This window comes from Oryza sativa, chromosome 3, assembly GCF_034140825.1.
Source record: "Oryza sativa Japonica Group chromosome 3, ASM3414082v1".
Taxonomy (NCBI): Eukaryota; Viridiplantae; Streptophyta; class Magnoliopsida; order Poales; family Poaceae; genus Oryza; species Oryza sativa.
In genome coordinates this window covers 36371612-36389222 of record NC_089037.1, presented here as the reverse complement: position 1 = coordinate 36389222, position 17611 = coordinate 36371612, and the positions used below count along the sequence as shown (strand labels likewise).

Genomic DNA, 17611 nt, shown 5'->3' with positions numbered 1-17611 from the left:
AATTCTGGCAGGATTTCTTATATAGTTACCAAAATTTGGCAGCAAACTAAATATAGACACTTTTTTTTGCAACTTTACCAAAACTTGATAAGGTTAAAAATGACATCAAAGTGAACAGGCGTTAAGTATCATGATGAAGAAGCGGATTTCCTTCTGCCGTATTTGGGCTGTTCTGATAGTCACCTTCTTGGCCCACTATCTGTTGGGCCATTGGTCATAATGGGCCGTGCGGCTCACTTGCTCACCTCGCACACTGTTCGCCTCACACGATGAGCTCGAGAGGCCGACCACGAGCTCCGGCGGCGGCGGAAAGCGCAGCGGTTCCCGGTCGTCGGCCGGCCAGGTCTTATAGAGAGAAAGGCTTGGCAGCCAGGTTTCGCGCGGGGGCCGACGTTTCCTGCACAGATCTGGCTCAGGTGGTAGCCGTCGGCCGGTCAGATCAGGCGTGGGGAGTCAGGCGGGACGGCGGTGACTCGGAGGGAGGGCGAAACGTCGATTCACGCTTCAGTTCTTGTTCCGGTTTGATCCATTATTCCTATTCATTGATTATTTTTTCCTCGTTTTTTTCCAGCATTCCAATTTTAAGCATTACTAATAGAAACATTTTGTCGCAGTTTGCTGGGTGTGATGGTGTGAAGAACTGAAGATCTGCAGCCCCTGGGCCGTTGGAGTGATTGTTGGAAGGTCACGCATTGAGAGAGTGGCAAATGGCCAAACGCTCAATCCATCCATGCTCACATCACTCAAGGTATCAAGCTGCGAAATCACATAATCTTTGCGTAGTATTTGTTTCATATTGCCATATTGATGATACTTTGTACACTTGTACATTCATTGAGTCAGTACAAACTCTTGTCCAGACCAAAAAAAAAAAAACCCTCCGATGCTCAAACCTCAGCGCAGTTTCTCTCTTCTTTTTTTTTTGTTCTAATACCAGAATGATTAACCAGGATGTGCACATATATATATGGCTACAAATATGCATGTTTAAATTAACTATATATATATATTCTCGTGGCCTGGAAAAATGTTTGTGTGCCGGTGACAAATGGAGGACTGGGGACTCAAGTGAAACCTGGATGCTTTTGGACAGGCGCTGAGACTCAAGTGGCTAGTCAAAAGTATAGAACAGAAAAACCGTCCTTGGGCCATGGCAGGATATCGCCTGGGATTAGATGTGGAGCGAATTTTCAGTTCTGCCGCCGAGTTTTGTGTTGGCAATGGCAAAGACACAAAATTCTGGACAGCAAACTGGTTGAATGGACACAGCATTTCTTGGAGATGGCCGACCCTTTACACTTATGTGGGCCGGTCCCAAATTACAATATCTCAGGCGCTGAGCAACAATAGATGGGTGCGAGACCTGCGAGGTGCACTCTCAAATGAAGCTATAGCGCAGTTCTTTCAGCTATGGGACGAGATTCAGGAGGTGGTTCTCAATCGGGAAGATGATACCATTCGGTGGAAGTTCTCTGCCGATGGCCAGCTCTCAGCCTCTTCGGCATATGAGCTCTTCTACATGGCAAGGAAGATCTGCCCATTCAGTGAACTTATCTGGCATATCAAGGCTCCCTCCTGGGTGTGATTCTTCCTGTGGCTGGCGGCCAAAGGTCGTTGTTTAACAGCTGATAATCTTGAGAAGAGAGGGTGGTTGCACGACGATTCTTGCCACTTATGTCAGCGAGAGGAGGAGAGCTGTTTGCATCTTTTCCTAACCTGCGATTTATCCAGGAGAGTCTGGACTTTGATGCAAAGATGGATTGGCATCGGCTTTGCGCCACCAACAATCAACGATACAAGCCTAACTGAATGGTGGATGGCGGCGAGACTGAATTTTTGGACGGGCTATAGGGACATTTTCGACGGCGTCTTCGCACTAACCTGCTGGTTCCTGTGGAAGGAGCGTAATGCGCGAGTGTTCGAGCAGAAATTTTGAAGCACAGAGCAGCTAGTGAGCGACATCAAGGAGGAGATCCTCATTTGGAAGTCGGCAGGAATTTTCACCACTTGTAATGGCGATAATGATTAATTTGTAATCCCTGTAGCATACAACTATAGCTTACATGGTTGGGGTTTTTTCCCCAATCATTTCGTCGTTGTAAGCTTCTATTGTAATGATCCTTTCTCCCAATCTTAATGAAATTGGTCGACCGAACTTTCGGCCAACCCGGCAAAAAAAGTATATGCACGACAGTTTAACATCCATGGGCTGCATAGGATTTTCAACCTTATAGTTCCCTTTATATGCTGTTGGTTGCTTTCCTCCAATAAAAGTACATTTTTATTTTCTGAATAATATTGCACCTGAAGGTTCCTTCCCACTCTTTCCCTTTCATCTGTGATGGGATTGTCTGAATCCTTTGTCCTCATATTCACCAATTGATTGCTGTAACTAGAATAGTATGATGGATTGTAATGTTAATAGCTGTTGCCCTGTTCTGATTGAACATATAACATATCTTTTGCTTCTGGTGGTGATTTAAAAAAACACTTGACCTGATTTTTGAATTTTCAGATTAGTTATAAAGAGTTAAAGACAGTACCTAACTACCTGGATTGGTGATATAATTGGAAGGTAGGAAGGATGATCTTGCTGCAACAAGAGGTGCGTATCACATTAAATCGATTATGTTGCGTGTACTATAAACATATGGTGTTTTCTTTCAATATATATAAATACCACCAAGATGGAAAATCAACCTATAGAACATACAAATAGTTATGTTGTTATATACTGTAATATGTTCAGAATAGCAAGTGTTTCTGAATTAAGTGATGGGAAAGCAATAAATCTGCTTGCACCATGATTAGTTGCTACAGTTTCATTACAGAGCCATTTTTTTTAAAGGTTCTTTTTATAGAAATCCTTTTTTCTGTGGTTGTGTATAACAGAGGCTGAGCAGAGGTCACGTTAGTTCAAATAGTTTGTGTGCTAATATCTGAAAACTTGTTAAGTTCACTATATTATGTTTGAAGTGAATGGTCCAGCATATGGGTAAAGGAGAAATCTATAAAGAGTCCAGAGAATAAAAAGAAGCAGAACAACTTGATCGTGGAAACAACACAAAAGAAATAATAATAATAAAACTAAGTTTCATCTGGAAGAGACTGAACGACAAATAAGTGCATAACCGTGGCTTTCAGAACTACTCTTGAGGCAATGTAACTCATGTACTTTGCTTCCGAGTTCAATACAAGATCCGTTGTTCAATGTGTATACCTGAACAAGTTTGACTATTTTTCCCAACTCTGCCTACCACAACTGCTAGATCCCTGACTGCTCTCTAATTCTGAGTACTTAGTCATTAGTCTTCGAATCAGCATGGCCTTTACTTTGTTTGCAGAGTTTGACAAGAAGCTCTCAGTCTGTCCCTTCTTTCTGTATCTGTCGATGAGTTCTTTGGTTAAAGGTTCCTTTAGTGTCAACAGGTGGATTTCATCTATGCACTCGTAATTCCTCGCCAACAAACCGATAAGCGAAGCAGACCACCGTATGATTGGGATCCTTTTCCCTGTTGCTGCTCCCACGGTAGACAAGATCATTCTTTGTTGTGCAGATCATGTACTCGTCATTCACCCACAATGTTGCCAGCAGTGGACCATGGGCAAGTAAGAGAAGCACCTGCTGCCTCATGACTGACGTCTTTCTGGACATTTTTGTACATATGATATCCATTTATTGGTAAGAAGATACCCTGTATTGTCTCCACTCCCCTTCCCTTCGCCACCACCTTCAGCACATCCTCTACAAATGCTCCGTCTGCAGGGCTCCACACCTTTTTTGTTTATGCATTTCTTCTTTACACCCTTGAGTCTCTTTGCTTTTAAGGGGAACCTACCAATTCCATGTAGGATCTCAAAGGCTAGCCTATGTTGTGCTTCCACACACATAACACTGGCAGCTATAGAGCATATTCCTGTAACAAGATCAGTAACCAATAGAGTCAACATACATTTGTTTTGTTCAGCGGTTATCAAAATTTTTTAATGAGAGGATATGGACAGTAACCAACCATCTATCTGAATGAACAGTGAACCCATTGCCATCCACCAACTCCATTCACTCGGAAGTTTTGGTTGATACCGTCGTAGTGTGACCCAACTGATGGAGAATTCCAATACATCCCTTAGGATGTTGTCCATGAGCAAGTGTAATAAGTTTGGGGCAGCTAAATTTTCATCACAATCATTAAAACCAAGCTTGAGCTGTGGCGTTCCTTGTTTTGCTTTTACCTGTCCCATTACCATAATTTAGATTAAGTAAGATTTACAAAGTAAGAATATCATTGTAGATTTAGCATGATTTATAAATAACCACAATGCTACACATATCACAAAATGGCATCATAGTGGTGAAAAAAACTTTTTGCAACATGTTTCTTCAGTATGGTAACAAAAACTTTTAACTATTGTGCCTGCAGAGGAAATTCTAAAAGAAGGCTGTAATGCATCAAATTCTTGACGGTGCAGTGCTTCTGATCCGGATTAACTGATTAAGTGCTTAGTTATTGGTGGTGCTCAAGCCAGGTGTAGGTAAAATGCATCTCTGGATTGCATTTGACTCGATGGTAGCTCTAATTTGCAGTTTTTTTTTTTTTTGGAATAGAGTGGCATGCACATTTTTCATGATATGTCCAAGACACCACATGAGGCTCTTTGCTGATAAAGGAGTAATTTTGATATAGAATCTGGCAAAATTATTTGCACATATGAAGATCCATCCCTTATCATCGCATCTGGAATCCACACAGGTATTTTATCTATTTCTTTGGTCTGGCTAATCTTTGTTGTACCAGTACATGCAGTGATACAGGTTAGTTAAAAGGCATACCAACTTTCAGTGCCTATGAACTAATCTGTATCACTGTATACAGTCTGCTAATTATTGATTTTCACGCCCATTCTTTATGTCATACTATAGTCTATTGCAAATTGAGTCGAACAGTTCATCATTTTCTGAATATAAATTCCTTTCCAAATCCTGCAATATCCATTTGTTTCAGTAAATTAGTTATCATTGGCACATAATTTAGCGTCCTAATTTGATGTTCGTTTTTATTTCATAAAATATTCAAGGATAAACGCAATGCATCGATTGTGATATGGTTTATTCACAGTGGGAAATAAACATGGAAAGTAATGGCTAAGGCAATTGGATTTTGGGGTGCTATACATAATCAACGAATTATTATTCAGAGACATGATAGTACTTCCTAAGAGGTCAGTATACATTTTCTTCTCAGAAATAGTGACGCTATTCATATTTCTTCTAACTTATATTTGCAAGGCAACATGATGGTTTCTGGGATGGCTTTTTAAGAGATTATTCTGACAAGGGTTAGGGAATTACCTCTCGTCTGGGATGGCCAGATTGGAACTCAGCAGACTCGCTGATGACTGTCATGATGAAGCTGGGATGGTCTTCGCCAGAGGAAATGGCACAGCTTGCCGTGTCTCTCGGGGCTACTTGTATTCTTGCTCCCTGGATGGGCTGCTCGCCGGAAAACCCAACATGATCGCTGGGGCAGGAGGCCACAAGGATGAGGACGGGAGGAAAGTCAAGCTTCCAGCTAATGTAGCCGTGGGCAAGAGCGTTTTCCGGCGAAGACGAGCAGCCGGAGAGATGTACACCGGCGCCGGCCCCAGCGCAGCAGTCTGCTTCTGCAATTTCTCTCTCGTCATGATGGCTGGAGCAGGGGATGGCTCTCACGCCTGGACGATCGTCGCTAGAAGTCGGAGACGAGGAGGAGAAGGAGCAGTAGCAGGAGGAATGATGTGAAGCGCCAGCGGGAGCTTCCTCTGCGCCATCCTTGCCGTGAACCCGGTCCATCGCATCAGGTGTTTCTTGGTCAAGTTCTTGGCTTCTTGAATTCACCGGCCGGGGAATCGTCACAAGGTTCGCCGGCGGGAGACGAGCAGCAACAATACCTCAACGCCGGTGGCGCCCGCCTCACCCTCGTGCCCTTTCTTGGTTCCGGAGGTGGGATCCTGGCCCTGGGAGGCGACGAGGCGGAGGTTGACGGGAAGATGCAGGCGGGGGCAAGAACTCAACGCCGGTGGCGCGATGGGCTGGAACGGAGGTGCCTGCTTCACCGTCGTGTTCTTTCTCGATTGCCGAGGTGGGGATCCTCCGATCCTGGGAGGTGACGAGACGAGGCGGAGGTTGACGGGAGGATGGAGAAAACAGAGACGAGGAGGAAGGGGCGGAAGGAGGAAGAAGAAGAAGAGGAGGGAAACAAGCAGCTTTAAACAGGGTTGGGATGCTTGGAGATTCGTGAGAAGAAGTGCTTCCCCACCGTTTGATTATGTTCCTTGATTCGTGTATACATCTCGACCTACGACTTACATGTGGGTCCCACCTTTTTACATCAAAGCTATTTATTCTCCTCTCTCTCTCTGACCTCCTCTCTCGTTATCTCCTCCAGCCAGGACTGCGTCTCTGCGTCGGCGGCTGGCTTCGATCCAGGTGTTGGAACTTGGAGTTGGAGGCTCCGATCGAGATGGGAATCCGCCGCATGGCTTCCCGCGACCACCAGCACAGCCTCAAGGAAACGACGGCGAAGCGTGGCCGCCGACGAGGATCAGCTAGCTAGCACTTGATCGATGATCATCGCTGCGTGCGTCGCTCCGGGGTCAGCGTGTTCCTCCACGTCTGCCTCTGCCGAGCAAGAGGATCAGCTAGCTTGAGGTGCAGCGGCTAGGCTACCCGTCGAGGCGTCGACCATTGGGAGGACGCACACGCCGGCCGGGCTCACCGCCATACGCACCAGCAATTGAGCCAGAGGGGGACGGATGGCGAGTTCAGGCATCCCTTTATCTGGCATCTGCGCCGCCGCCCGACACACGTGAGCGGCTGCAAGATTCATGTAGGGGTTCTGTACTCTACTAATTCATCATTGGTGCAATTCATTTGTACTGTATTATATCCAGTGTTCTAAATCTCCGGAGATTTAGAGCATTGATTATATCAAAACACGTATAACGAATCATATATATTTTTCGATATACACTACCTGATTAGCAATCGCCCATGGATTGTTTTCTAGTACTAGCTCATATGTTGAGATTTCTGTGAGTAATCGCCGAGTTGTCACAACATTTTTAAGTTTTAACTTTCGAATGCCTGCGAGCTGTTCTTATGCACTGTAAACAGTTGTACTGACTTGTGGGTTATTAAAGATTTTTAGAGCATGACAAGAAATAAGTTTTAAGGAGAGCAGACACGTACCCAAAACAGATGGGCAAATAAGGGAGTAAGTGGGTGGACCCGCAAATCCATTTATTCAATCTGTAGGTGGATTAATGGATCGTCTCACTTGTATCTTAAAGCTAAAATAAAAAGAGGAATTGTTACTAAGAAGAGGGGCACACCTAAGCACAGCTACGATTAGAATTTGTTTGATGATACCTGAATTTGAATTGATATATTCCTTTTTGAAAAGATATCAAAGAACTTTGCCTGACGTGTTAATAGCTTATGAGGAGAGAAAAAATAAGTTTTAATATTACAAAGGGCATCATAGAGGCCACTACATGCCCGAGATTAACCACAAAGCCGGGGCACCCTCATGATACACCGATCTATGTATCGATCGTGTCCAGCTGTCAGATGTGCAAATAAACAGGTCGCTAAGAATGTTTGCGAGCAGTTGCTAATTTGCTAGTAGTTACTATTTTTCAACCACAATTTCAATTTCAGGCACTGTGACGGGGCATGTGAACGGCAACGGGGACAAATTCCTCAACCGCAGAAAGTCCTTGACATCTCCTTCCTTTCCACACAAAAGCTCCTCTTCGCTAGGGTGCACGATCTCATAGCGAGTAGGGCAAAGTGAACACTTGTTCCCGGAGCAGCTTTGCGGATTTTCTGACAGAGAGAAAACATATCAATTAAGCTGAATTAGGAATTTAGGATGATTGGCCGATTTTCTTAGACACATTGATTGATGGAGACATTCATCAAATTATTAAGCATTGTTATTAGAAAGAAATTAACACACGGAAAGCTTACCGATCATGGTGCATGCTTCAACGATGAAGGAGTCGGATGCGCCCTCGCGTAGCTCGGCGAAGAAGTATTCGATGGGTGGTGCAGTGGTCTGATCCTTCCTGCGCGCCAACAAGCTAACGTGGTACCACATGCGACGCTTGAAGAAAACGCAGGCCGCCATCAATGGCTTGACGAGTTCATACTCCGCTCCCTGAAATTAATTATAAAATAAATCATATCGATCAGACACACATCTAAATAATTACGTAGCGAAAGATCAATAATATATCAATTCACTTTTCATCTATATAATTAAGCAAGTGATTCATAAACATTAAATACTAGTAGTAAATTCATATACACTTAATTACCGTATGATTGGCATTGTAGTAGTCAAGAGCGGCGTGGGCCTCGCGAATGGAATAGCCGTCGCGCACCCTGTAAATTAATGCACGGGGATTTGCCGTCAAATACAATTTTTTTTAACAGTTTAGGGATACATACCCCGATATAATCAAATCAGTCGTACTAGTGTACTTACTCTTCGGATGGAAGCGGGCGGCTAGGCACATAAGGCTGAGGATCCTCCTCCTCCTCCTCTTCTTCTTCTTCATTTTCGTCTTCTTCTTCTACTTCTTCTTCTTCTTTCTCCTCTAGTTCTTTTTCCTCTTGTACACAAGTCGCCATCAACCGAGACACAAGAGAACCCATTGATCGACAAACAAGCTACTAATGGTCTAGTACGCTTTCGATGCCGTGGATCTACTGAATATATAGGGACCGGACGGACAATGCGATTGCGAAACCAATCCGAGACGTACTAGGAAAACCGTACCTATAGCGGATTTCCGACTTCTCAAAAAAAAAAAAAAGAGAAGCGGATTTCCTTCTGCCGTATTTGGGCTGTTCTGATAGCCACCTTCTTGGCCCACTATCTGTTGGGCCATTGGTCATAATGGGCCGTGCGGCTCACTTGCTCACCTCGCACACTGTTCGCCTCACACGATGAGCTCGAGAGGCCGACCACGAGCTCCGGCGGCGGCGGCGGCGGCGGAAAGCGCAGCGGTTCCCGGTCGTCGGCCGGCCAGGTCTTATAGAGAGAAAGGCTTGGCAGCCAGGTTTCGCGCGAGGGCCGACGTTGCCTGCACAGATCTGGCTCAGGTGGTAGCCGTCGGCCGGTCAGATCCGGCGTGGGGAGTCAGGCGGGACAGCGGTGACTCGGAGGGAGGGCGAAACGTCGATTCACGCTTCAGTTCTTGTTCCGGTTTGATCCATGATTCCTATTCATTGATTATTTTTTCCTCGTTTTTTTCCAGCATTCCAATTTTAAGCATTACACTAATAGAAACACTTTGTCGCAATTTGCTGGGTGTGATGTTGTGAAGATCTGCAGCCCCTGGGCCGTTGGAGTGATTGTTGGAAGCTCACGCATTGAGAGAGTGGCAAATGGCCAAACGCTCAATCCATCCATGCTCACATCACTCAAGGTATCAAGCTGCGAAATCACATAATCTTTGCGTGGTATTTGTTTCATATTGGCATATTGATGATACTTTGTACACTTGTACATTCATTGAGTCAGTACCAACTCTTGTCCAGACCAAAAAAAACCTCGGATGCTCAACCTCAGCGCAGTTTCTCTCTTCTTCTTTTTTGGTCTAATACCAGAATGATTAACCAGGATGTGCACATACATATATGGCTACAAATATGCATGTTCTAATATGTGAACGATCCCTAGCGCCATATTTAACTGCAAGTATATGCACGACAGTTTAACATCCATGGGCTGCATAGGATTTTCAACCTTATAGTTCCCTTTATATGCTGTTGGTTGCTTTCCTCCAATAAAAATACTTTTTTATTTTCTGAATAATATTGCACCTGAAGGTTCCTTTCCACTCTTTCCCTTTCATCTGTGATGGGATTGTCTGAATCCTTTGTCCTCATATTCACCAATTGATTGCTGTAACTAGAATAGTATGATGGATTGTAATGTTAATAGCTGTTGCCCTGTTCTGATTGAACATATAACATATCTTTTGCTTCTGGTGGTGATTTAAAAAACACTTGACCTGTTTTTTGAATTTTCAGATTAGTTATAAAGAGTTAAAGACAGTACCTAACTACCTGGATTGGTGATATAATTGGAAGGTAGGAAGGATGATCTTGCTGCAACAAGAAGTGCGTGTCACATTAAATCGATTATGTTGCGTGTACAATAAACAGATGCTGTTTTCTTTCAATATATATAAATACCACCAAGATGGAAAATCAACCTATAGAGCATACAAATAGTTATGTTATTATATACTGTAATATGTTCAGAATAGCAAGTGTTTCTGAATTAAGTGATGGGAAAGCAATAAATCTGCTTGCACCATGATTAATTGCTACAGTTTCATTACAGTGCCATTTTTTTAAAGGTTCTTTTTATAGAAATCCTTTTTTCTGTGGTTGTGTATAACAGAGGCTGAGCAGAGGTCACATTAGTTCAAATAGTTTGTGTGCTAATATCTGAAAACTTGTTAAGTTCACTATATTATGTTTGAAGTGAATAAGTGCATAACCGTGGCTGTCAGAACTACTCTTGAGGCAATGTAACTCATGTACTTTGCTTCCGAGTTCAATACAACAAAGCCTCAACCTCCGGGCCTAGCCATGGAGCTCCTTGATCTGTTGTTCAATGTGTATACCTGAACAAGTTTGACTATTTTTCCCAACTCTGCCTACCACAACTGCTAGATCCCTGACTGCTCTCTAATTCTGAGTACTTAGTCATTAGTCTTCGAATCAGCATGGCCTTTACTTTGTTTGCAGAGTTTGACAAGAAGCTCTCAGTCTGTCCCTTCTTTCTGTATCTGTCGATGAGTTCTTTGGTCAAAGGTTCCTTTAGTGTCAACAGGTGGATTTCATCTATGCACTCGTACAATACCCATCTCACTGGCCCATCTTCGGTATGGTCGTCGAGGACCCTGAGGTGTAATTCCTCGCCAACAAACCGATAAGCGAAGCAGACCACCGTATGATTGGGATCCTTTTCACTGTTGCTGCTCCCACGGTAGACAAGATCATTCTTTGTTGTGCAGATCATGTACTCGTCATTCACCCACAATGTTGCCAGCAGTGGACCATGGGCGAGTAAGAGACGCACTGCTGCCTCATGACTGACGTCTTTCTGGACATTTTTGTACATATGATATCCATTTATTGGTAAGAAGATACCCTGTATTGTCTCCACTCCCCTTCCCTTCGCCACCACCTTCAGCACATCCTCTACAAATGCTCCGTCTGCAGGGCTCCACACCTTTTTGTTTATGCATTTCTTCTTTACACCCTTGAGTCTCTTTGCTTTTAAGGGGAACCTACCAATTCCATGTAGGATCTCAAAGGCTAGCCTATGTTGTGCTTCCACACACATAAAACTGGCAGCTATAGAGCATATTCCTGTAACAAGATCAGTAGAATCAACACACGTTTGTTTTGTTCAGCAGTTCATCAAAATTTCTAAATTAGAGGATATGGACAGTAACTAACCATCTATCTGAATGAACGGTGAACCCATTGCCATCCACCAACTCCATTCACTCGGGAGTTTTGGTTGATGCCGTCGTAGTGTGGTCCAACTGATGGAGAATTCTAATGCATCCCATAAGATGTGCTCCATGAGCCAGTGTAATAAGTTTGGGGCAGCTGATGGACCAAGCTTGAGCTGTGGCACCAGTGATGTTCCTTGTTTTGATTTTACCTGTCCCATTATCATAATTTAGATTAAGTAACATTTACAAAATAAGAATAACATTATATATTCAGCATGATTCATAATTAACCACAATGCTACCCATATCACAAAATGATTCATATTTGAAACTTGTTAAAATACTAATATGTATATGTATGTATGTTTCCCAGTTAACACTGATAACTACGATGTCTTTTTAAACATTTGTACCCATACACGCAACACAACGTATGCCAGTTTACTCTTATTTCAACAGACAAAGACCGAGTTTTCTTATCAGCTCCTTAATTAAGTAAATCGAACAGCATGATTAGGCATATTTAATTAGACCAAATGGAGTAATATTGATTAGAAGAAGAGAGTTATCGTGCACAAAAATGTTATGCAAATGTAGAACATCATGATCGGGAAAAAAAATGCGGCAATCCGCCATGAACGAGATCAGAAGCAGCACAGAACGTTGATCAGAAGCAGGAGAAGTAGCCGTACCAATGGAACGCTCATGGAGGAGGCTTGCCCAGCCTGTGCTAATCCGCCGCCATGGGCATGAGCACCGTCATTGATGACGATGACGATGGTTGCAGGGTCTTGCAGAAGTTGGCTGCAGGAAGAATGGCAGCTGCTCCATCCCAACAAGTCGCCGTGGCCTCTTGCGTAACCGCCGGAGAAAGGCTCGCCGCAGCGGTAGCGGTCTGGATGCCGGTGAACGAGAAGTCGCTCACCGCCTGAAGAAGGGAAGCCGCTCCTGCCCAAGAAGTGGCATTCGTCGCTTGCGGCGCCGCCGGAGAAAGAATAGCCGTCGCGGTATGGATGGCCGTGAAGTTCCTCGCCGGCGGAAGAAGAGCGGCCGCAGGATCCGGGGTAGTCAAACCCGCCGCTTGCGGCACCGCCGGAGAAAGACTCGCCGTCGGGGTAGTCGAAGTCGCCGCCGGTGAAAGGGTCGAAATGGAATTCTTGATCCATGTCGCAGGTTCTTGATTTCTTGCGTTCTTGGTTTCTTGGCTTTCGGGTGGAGACGAAGGGAAGCGCGCGCGGGGAGAAGAAGAAGAACGCTTTAAAATGGGCTTCCCAGTAAGCCCATAATAAGCCATTGGGTTGGGCCTTATGGGCCTCGTTTCCCGTCTTCTCCATGGCTCACGGGAGAGAGCGGCTGCCGCGGAAGGAGAATGGCCGGCGAAGTGCCACACAGTCTCGCGACCAGTTTTGATCGCGTATTTTTGATTGACTTCTGCGATTTCGTTGGAAGGGGTACTATTGTCCTATTTTAGTTAAAATACACATTGCTAACCGTGTTGGTTCAAACTGTGAGTCTAATGGTAGGTATGCTAAGTTCTGACTGTTTTTATGGTAAATGTGCAATTATAGTTTTTATAATGGTAAATTCACCGTTCCGGCAGTGGCAAATATGCAATTACCCCAAAATAAAATCTAAGGCAAAACTATCAAGGTTAAAAAATCATGTGATTTTTAAGAAAAAAAATCACCCAACATATACAGCAAATTCAAACTCAAACATGTCCAACTTGAAAATTCAGCACTTTCCGTACTGCAAAATACTTTAGGGTTTTTTTTTAACACATCCAAGATAGGCACGCTATTTATGTACTCCAAAGTTAACAAAAGCTACTTATATACTCATATACCTTCCAAGTTCCAACACCACTATAGCTGAATGGTCTAAAACACAAGTGCACACAGCATATGTAATAATATTACAGGACTAACAGCGGGCATAGTTGTATAATTAACTTCAATGACATGGCACAAGTCACACCAGCGAACACATCGGAAGGAGGAAGAAATTCAACAGAGCAGAACAAGGACATGATGATTCTAAAAGTTACACAATCTGACTCCGTCCACGTATGTGTACATGTCCTCAAAGCCACGTGGGGGTTCTTCCTCCTCCATATCGTCAGGTTGACGCCAATATGGCAGGGGCACGGGCCACCTACAGTTCAATGTATATGCAATGTGATTACAAAATTAATTTTGGGAGACATTTTGTAATACTCACTAGTATTAATTGTATCATAAAACTAACCTGTTTAGCGTGACACTGTTACCTGTTTCGATTGTCCAGTCAGGCGCAACAGGTGGAGATTGGGGAAGCACGAAACAATATTTTGAAGTACATGCAGTCTGATCAAAAACCCTGTTTAGGTTGGCATTGTCACCTCCATTCCAGCCAGGTAGATATACTCCTGTAGTTCAATATATGCAACGTGATAAGAAATTTTTTGTGAGGCGTCGTAATTTACTAGTTTTGTGATGTATCATTAAACTAACCTGCGTAGCATGGGAGTGGCCCCTCTAGGGTAACTACCGAAGTCAACTTCAGCAGAGCTGCTGCCAAACACACCATTGAATATATTTAATTTACAGCAAATCATACAACCAAGTATTTTTTTTTAAAAAAAAACATGAAGACTTCAGATGAGCAGCACTTGAATAACCAAAAAAAAAGAGAAATGAATCTACTTGCTTCTGTTATTAAGTGTCCCAGAATCTTACTAATCACATGCCATCGCAAGTAAGGGGTTCCTATCTTCTTATCATAGAAGTTCATGCCCAAAACATTCCCGTCCAAATCAACAAGAGGCCCTCCAATCCCACCCTGCCAACATGACATGGGCAAGTAATTAAGTTGTCATTTGTCATCACAAACAGATGGGATAAGTTACATGCAACTAATATATTCATTTCCACCATGTAAATCAAATAGGTGAGAAATTAAAAATTGACAGAGCTAGCCAGCAGTATATATGTACCTTAGTGATTCTGCAACACGAACGTAAAAGGAAGCGGCAATCAAGTGTGCCGGTCCAGGGAACCAAATGTCCACTTTCAAACATTAATTTGCCTGAATCGAAGAAATATCCTATAGCTGCTACCCAACTACTCCCTCCGTTCCAAAAAAAAAAGACAAACCCTGGTTTTCGTGTCCAATATTTGACCATTCATCTTATTTGAAAAAATTACGAAAAAAATTAAAAAGACAAGTCATGTATAAAATATTAATCATGTTTTATCATCTAACAATAATAAAAATACGAATTATAAAAAAAATTTCATATAAGACGGATAGTTAAAGTTGGACACGGAAACCCAAGGTTTGACTTTTTTTGAGACGGAGGGAGTACAATTGTGCTGGTCAAGCCGAGTACATACTGGAGGAGCATTCCAACTGTGATGGGTACTGACTAGAGCAACATTGTAGTGTAAGCTATAATGTTGTAAATACCCTACATCGCATGTACTGTTTGGAAGCAACACCTGTATCTGCAAAGTAATGATAAAGTGTGTGAGAATTGAAAGAGAAGCTAGCGATATACTCCATCCGTTCTATAATATAAGATTTTAACTTTTTATTTGTTTTATTTACCATTCGTCTTATTAAAAAAATTAGAATTATTATTTATTTTATTTGTGACTTACTTTATTATCTAAAGTATTTTAAGCACAACTTTTCGTTTTTTATATTTGCACATTTTTTTTATGAATAAGACGAGTGATCAAACAGTGCAAGTAAAAAGTCAAAATCCTTTATATTATGGGACGGAGGAAGTATAGGAGAATAAAAATTATGATGAGCTCTAGCACCTACAGCCAAGTTTTTAGCAATCTACCATCCATCATCAGACTCTCTAACCAAGCTCGCTGATGTGAGAATAATTCTGTATCCGTTCGTCCATTCAATAAAAAAACCCGTGCAGGCAAAATGCCTCCTCCCTCCTGCATACCATGCATACTGTTGATTATTATATCTTATTAGTGATTGCAAAATATACAAAAATGAAATAGTACAATCAATAAAACATTAATTAGTGTAAAATCACCACTCCATGAAGTAAGTGCAACAACACTACGACGAATGTTGTTAGGAAAGCTTTCTGATGTGAATTCACACCAGGAACCTTGACCATATAGATGGCCAAAAGTCTCTTCAAAAGAATTAGCCAAAATCATGCCATCTGGTAGAAGGTGCATGGTAGAATAGTTAGTGATAAAACAGAACTGTAAAAAGGTGTTTACTGGTAGAATATCATCAAATAACTCACCATATAATATGTTTAGTGGTGGCTTGGGATAATTCTTTTCGGTTAGATAGTCATTCCCACACCTTTGTCCTGGTGCTGCACAAGGAGTGGTCGGCAATGAAATACAATTAATACTAAATATGATAAGTTAACTCAAAACTAGAATGTTCAAATATAAAAAGCTAATCTCTCACACCACCAGTAAGAACCTTAAAAACAGATTCCATTACAAAGCATATATTAATTGTTACACAAGACAGCAAGTTAAAGCATTAATTTATAACTGGGGGTAATATATTAATTGTTGTTAAATTATAAATTGGGTAACTATAGCAGCATACTCACCATCATACAAAGCAAGTGAGACAACGCTCTTAGACAAATTTCGTGGTTGGTTGAGATTATCTTGATTAGAGCCCAGACATAAGTTAAAACGCCATAGAACACGGGTGTTAGTCATCAAATATAGTAGCATGTACAAGAAGATATGGCAGAAAAGAGGATAACAAATGAAGTTGAGGTCAATGACTTATTACTTGTCTCTACTCCTGGGGCTTTGTATCATGTCACGATCTTAACAATAACACCCTCCCTCTTCTTAGCTATGTTGCTGTATTCCATGACTGAAGCAAAATATTTAGTATTGTAGCTTCTTGTGAGATGAGTACGTAGCAGACGTCCTCTTAATTTTCCGCGTCTTTTCGTTAACTGAAGCAGAATCAAAAGTAACATTGTAAATCCAATTCATAAGAGGTTATATATTACTACTACCTCTATATTTTAATATTTTAATGTATGACGTCGTTGACTTTTTGTCTAACATTTGATTATTCGTCTCATTCAAAAAAATTATGTAATTATCATTGATTTTATTGTGACTTGATTTGTCATCAAATATTCTTTAAGCATGACATAAATATTTTCATATTTGCACAAAAAATTTGAATAAAATGAATGGTCAAGCGTTGGTTGAAAAATCAACGACGTCATACATTAAAATAAAATGCATAGGGAGTACTACAGAAGAGACGTTAGTGGCTTTATGTCAAGGTTGATGGTGCTTGCTTGACCCTAACGTACATACGTACATACGGTTGGAGAAAACATAAGTAATAAACAGGCTAGCTGTGTACTACAAAATAAACTTGGATAGGTGAGGGTGAAACAGTTTGAGGGTAGCAGTCCATGCATAGTTGAGCTAAGAAACGAGCTTATTCAGACTAACTTAATCCATGTGGATTGGCAGCCGAACGAACAGGAGGGAGGACACAGACCAAAGGAGGTCACCGAGAGCCGGTAGAAGAAACTGAGATATGTATGTTAGGGTATGAAGAAGGTAAATTAAGAGGACTTGCCTGGTCTTCTCTTGTGTGGAGGGAACGAAGGAAGACGACGATGCCAGTAATCCTCGATCCTCCGCCTCAAGTCAAGGGAGAGGCGAGAGACATATAAATAAGGGTGCTCCGATGCGTTAGAATCGGAGCTTCTAGCATGTGTGGAAGGAATCAGCCTGGCGATGCAATGGACGATGAGCTTCCTATTGAAGTGGAGACGGATTGTTTGACGGCGGCCCAGTTGATGCAGACCAAGGAACCGGACCGCTCTTCCCTTGCTTTCATTGTTAGACATATTAAAGTGTTGATTGATGGAGAGAGGGATTTCATCATCAGGAAGGTCCACAGATCTCAAAACCAGATTAGCCATGCTTTAGCAGACATAGCTCGCACTGATAGGCTTTCTTTCCTTTGGGTAGGCGACACATGTAATCTTATTTCTCAGCTAGTTTGTAAGGACTTGTCGGTTGAGCAATAGTAATTCCCAGCTCTTCCCCGCAAAAAA

General features: G+C 42.4%; 3 long non-coding RNA genes across 16 annotated transcripts; 2 read left to right on the top strand and 1 right to left on the bottom strand.

Moving 5' to 3' along the window:
• The first annotated feature begins 248 nt into the window (after positions 1–248).
• LOC4334740 (uncharacterized) lies at positions 249–7143 on the top strand. Of its 13 annotated transcripts, none has more exons than XR_010740195.1 (7): positions 249–519; positions 647–748; positions 2516–2605; positions 3430–3682; positions 4422–4751; positions 5077–6348; positions 6426–7143. It is a non-coding gene; the product is annotated as an uncharacterized lncRNA (long non-coding RNA). The 13 variants fall into 13 exon arrangements; XR_010740194.1 differs by lacking the exon at positions 249–519 and having other exon boundaries at positions 614–748; positions 4422–4529; positions 4607–4751; XR_001544320.3 differs by lacking the exon at positions 249–519 and having other exon boundaries at positions 614–748; positions 4422–4533; positions 4607–4751.
• A 1831-nt stretch (positions 7144–8974) lies between these two features.
• LOC9269089 (uncharacterized) lies at positions 8975–10373 on the top strand. The gene is made up of 3 exons (XR_001544318.3): positions 8975–9254; positions 9376–9477; positions 10085–10373. It is a non-coding gene; the product is annotated as an uncharacterized lncRNA (long non-coding RNA).
• A 2903-nt stretch (positions 10374–13276) lies between these two features.
• Positions 13277–17195, bottom strand: LOC107280350 (uncharacterized). 2 transcript variants are annotated; one of them, XR_003241370.2, is made up of 11 exons: positions 17128–17195; positions 16309–16480; positions 16118–16177; positions 15794–15868; positions 15572–15706; positions 15340–15467; positions 14504–15014; positions 14247–14349; positions 14022–14081; positions 13777–13936; positions 13277–13683 (listed from the first exon to the last, which is right to left on the bottom strand). It is a non-coding gene; the product is annotated as an uncharacterized lncRNA (long non-coding RNA). The 2 variants fall into 2 exon arrangements; XR_003241372.2 differs by having other exon boundaries at positions 15362–15467.
• Positions 17196–17611: the final 416 nt, after the last annotated feature.